The 4,624-nt window shown below is 44.5% G+C and overlaps 1 pseudogene; it reads right to left on the bottom strand.

Annotated features, from left to right (window-relative positions):
- Positions 1 to 452: 452 nt before the first annotated feature.
- On the bottom strand, positions 453 to 571 carry LOC111745190 (annotated as a pseudogene).
- Positions 572 to 4,624: the final 4,053 nt, after the last annotated feature.

The raw sequence follows: 4,624 nt of genomic DNA, 5'->3' as shown, positions 1-4,624 counted from the left end.
GCCCAGAGCTCAAGGAGAAGGAGAGGTAAAGTCAAGCCTTAAGCCTGAGATTGAAAACCCACATGGGAATACCACTCAGCAAGAAAATGGCACAAACTGCTGATACAAGCCCCTGGGTCTCAGACGCATCATTCAGAGTGTGAGAAGTCAGACCCCCAAGGCTGACTATGATAAGATCCCATCTACATGATATTCTGGAAAAGGCACAAGTCTAGAGACAGATGCAGTGGTTGCCAGGGGCTAGAGCTGGGGTGAGGGGTTTGAACAAGAAGGGGCAGAGGGGAAGAGCCTGGAGGGTGATGGACATTCTCTGTATCTTGATGGCAATGGTATTTTATTTTACTTATTTTATTTTTATTTTTTCTTATTTTTTTTTTAGGCGAGGCAACCCTTGGTTGACCTCGCAGATTGCAAAGACCTTGTCAGCTTACAATCTCTTATTTTTTTTTTTATGCCTACAGCACCTGATCTTCCTGGGTGGTCTCCCCTCCAAGTACTAACCAGGCCCGACCCTGCTTAGCTTCTGAGATCAGACTGGATCGGACTTGTTCAGAGTGGCATGGCTGTAGGCCAGTAATGGTGTTTTAATTGAACATATACATTTGCCAAGGCTTGCAGAACCATACACTACAAATAATGAGTTTTAATGTATGGAAATTTTACCTTAATAAAAATATATGAAAAGAAAAAAAAAAGCTCAATAGTTGTGTGCGCTCATTTAGAGAGAGACTGTAGCCAGGAGAGAGATGTAGGGAAGGACTTGACTCTAGGCCACTCCACCATCCGGGCTGGAAAGAGCAAGAGGAGCAAAGCACAGGTAAGATGAATGTTGATGGTGAGGGAAGGGATTTGAACAGTGTCAGGTGCGGTCCTACTGTGTGCTAAGTGTGCTGGCACACTGGTCTTGTGTAGCCAACCTCAGTGAGGCTGTGAGGTGAGTTGTTTTATAGATGAGAGGAAATGAGTTGCCCGGGGTCCACACAGACCATAATAGTAGCAGAGTGAGATCATCCATACTAGCCCTGTACTCTAGTCCCTGTTAGTTAAGTGAACGACTAAACAAATGAACGAACAAACGAATGAACGAATGAATGAACAAACGAACGAATGAACGAATGAATGAACGAGCAAACAAATGTCACTGTGGTCCAGGTGCTGAGGTCTCACCTGCAGGTTCAAGCTGATGATATGAGAACGTGGTCTTGTTAGAGAACTTGGGGCCATAAAACTTGTTCCATTTCCCTTCTTGTGCACCGCCCTGTCCCTCCCCCTACAGTTCTGAAATTGCTCCCTGGCCTTGGGAAGGGCTCCCCAGTCTTATCTCAGGGGAGAGTGAAACTGTAAAAGCCTTTATGGCTTTGAGATCATGTCTGGCGGGGGCAGCGATTGTCACCATAAACCTGAGTGACCCCATGAGGGTGATGCCCTGGGCCACAAGAGTCAGGGGACTGTTGAGCAAAGCCAAGGGGTGGTCACTGCTGAGCCGGGCACTTTGGGGCCTGTGGTCAGGGCCCCTCACAGATTTATTTCATCCTCGCATAAACCCCCGGAGGCAGCAGTAATTGTGATATTGTAAAAATTCTACGATGCACTTTGTTTTCCACATTATGATGTCTATGAAGTCAGGCTGTGTCTTTAAAGCAATGGCATCTCGCATTTGCTGTCGATTAGATCTGGTGGTGGTCGTTATTTCCGGTGGCCTGACTGGACAGCTACGCCCTCTGTGTATTTCATCATAAACGACTTAAAGATCATTTGCGGGAGGCACATGAGTCTTGGTTGCTTCCTGAAAACCTGTTGACACCTTCTGATAAGAGGGAGAAAGCACCAGGCAGAGGGTCAAACCCGCAGGATAGGAGTAAGCGGGTTCAAAGAAAATTCCGGGGACAATAGTGGAACATTCTCTCAAGAAATGTGCGTGATCAAAGCTTTTAATGGTATGGAGGACAACAGTGAGAGAAAAAATATGGACAAGGGAGATTCTGGGTGGAAAAGTGATCTAGATGAGCTGGATGTTGACCATGAAGAACTTAAAGGAGTTCCTTAACTAATTTATTTCACTTACATTTTCCTTGATATTTGTGCACAAGAATGATGTGTGTGTGTGACTTTAAAAACAATGTCTAAGTAAGTCTTAGAACTCTTTAATAAATACACAATAACAATTCCAAGTGCTAAGAAAGCATTGCATTATAATTGAATTGGTCTATGTTTGTTTTTTGTTTTTTTAGTGGGACTCAAAATGCTAGTGCCTCTTACAATAGAAAGAAGCATCTTAGTGAGATTCTACCCATTTCATAGATGAGAAAATTGGGGGAACAGAGGGCACAGGACAAATAAGCGGTGGAGGCAGGGTTCCTCTGACAACAGGTCCTGTGCTCTTTCGAATACCCAAGACTGACTTGGATATGCATACTGACTCTCTTATATCCTTCAAAAGTCTTGGCCCAAACAATTCCAGTCTGCCACCCCCAAAAGACTTTGGGAAGTGCTGAGCTGTCCCGTTATTCCAAATTCAAGCAGGAGAGGATTTGCAAGATGCCTTCTGTCCAATGAACCGACAGCCCCTGTTTCCCATCACCCAAGTCAGCTACCCCAACCTGGCCAAGCCCACCCCAATCTGTGCTGTCATGTGTCCTTCGGGCTCTCCCTAGGTCTCTGGTGCATGGGTCCAGTGCGACGGGACTCCCACCTCATTTTACAGATGAGGAAACTGAAGCCCAGAGAGGTTGCCTGACTCTCTAAGATCACAAGCGAGTCGGTGTCAGGGAAGAGTCTGGAATCCACGGCACAGAAGTTAGTGCTCTTTCCAACTTCACAGGTGTTCTAGATCCAGAAGAGGCAAGCTGAGAAGGGAGAGCAAGGGGCTCAAAATGGGTCAAAAGGAAGGAGTTTCTGGCAAGAAGGATTGCCAAGTGTTAAACACATAGTCAAGCAATAATGCCGAGGTCCTTACCTGAGTCTTAGTAAGACCAACAAATTCTGGGATAGCTGTGCTTAGAGGGGTAGCAGAGGCCCTGTCTTGCCATAGATAAAATACAGTTGGCCAGCACAGTGTCTGACATACAGTATGTTCTCAGAGGATGGGGCTAAACTACACCAGGTGTCTTTCCCATCCCCATCAGACCCTACCTCTCCCTCTTAAAACCCTCTAACGGCTTCCCATCATTCCTAGAACAAAATTCCAACCCCTTGCCGGGGCCCCCAGGATCTACATAACGTGGCTCCCGACCACTTCTCTGAGGCCGTCTCCTGCCACTCATCCCGTTGGTCATTCCGTTCCAGCTCCCTTGGCCTCCTCTCTGTTCCTCAACACACCAAAGCTGTTCTCATTTCACAGCCTTGACCCTGATGTTTCTGTTTTCTGGAACATTCTCTCCCCAGCTCTTCCCATGGCCACGTCCTTCTAACCATTCAAGTTTCTGCTCAAATGTTGTCTCTTGGACAGAAATTTCTCTGAACGACTTAGCTAAATATGTGAGGCTACGTGGTCTCTGTTGAAACTGCTGAAATCTGCCGTTATAGCATGAAAACAGCCATAAACAATATGTATTAAAAAAAAATGAAGAAAGCCAACAATATGTAAGTGAATGGGCATGATTGGTTCCAATAATTTTATTTACAAAAGCAGGCACCAGGCCAAATTTGGCCAATGACTATAGTTTGCTGATCCCTGCTCTGACTTATGTCTTATTTGATTTTCTTCATTGTACTTACAGCTATCTAAAATTATTTATTTATTTGTACAGCGATTGATTATTTTCCTCTCCCCTTCTCCCCTTAGACTGTTAACTCTTTGAGCAAGGACTTTATCAGTCTTGTTTAACACTGCCGTGGTCACCAGCCTCCAAGATGCCCCCCAATAAGCTCCACTTCCTGGTATTCACTACACGATGAAGTTCTCTTCCAAATGGAATAGGGCTGTCCTGTATAATCACTAGGATAGCGTGGAAGAGAAGGAGTGTGACTTTCAAGGCCAGGTTATAAAAGGCATTGTGGCTTCCATCTTGCCATCTTGGATCGCTTGCTCTAAGGAGGCCAGCAGCCATGTTGTAAGGATGCTCAAGCTGCCTTATGGTAAGGTCCACATGGAGAGGAGCTGAGGCCTCCTGTCAACCGCCAGCCATGTCAACGAGCCATCTTGGAAGTGGGTCCTTCAGGCCCAGTCAAACCTTCAGGTGACCATGGCTCTGGCTGACTGTAACCTCATAAGAGATCCATCTAGCTAAGCCACTCCTGAAGTCCTACCATACAAAAAGTGAGGAATAATAAATGTTTGTTGTTTAAATAATGTGTTATGCAGCCATAGATAAAATATAGTTGGCCAGCATAGTATCTGACATATAGTATGTGCTCAATAATTATTGGTTAATAAATAAGTAAGGTGCTCAATAAATATTATAGAAGAACACATTGTCAAAATAAATATTTGAAAGACATTAATGTAATATTATACAAATATTTGTGAAAATCCAAGTTAAATAATATAGAAGGGCACAATTGAGTCTTACCTAATCTACTAACAGGACAAGGTGCCTATACAAGAATTCTTCCAATATTGAGATCTTAAGCTTCTGGGATGCTCAGTTCCTGTGTTTCTAGTACTTTCTAAGTTTATGATTAT

Source organism: Pteropus vampyrus, unplaced genomic scaffold (genome assembly GCF_000151845.1).
Source record: "Pteropus vampyrus isolate Shadow unplaced genomic scaffold, Pvam_2.0 Scaffold147, whole genome shotgun sequence".
Classification (NCBI taxonomy): Eukaryota; Metazoa; Chordata; class Mammalia; order Chiroptera; family Pteropodidae; genus Pteropus; species Pteropus vampyrus.
This window is presented reverse-complemented; position numbering and strand designations above follow the sequence as displayed.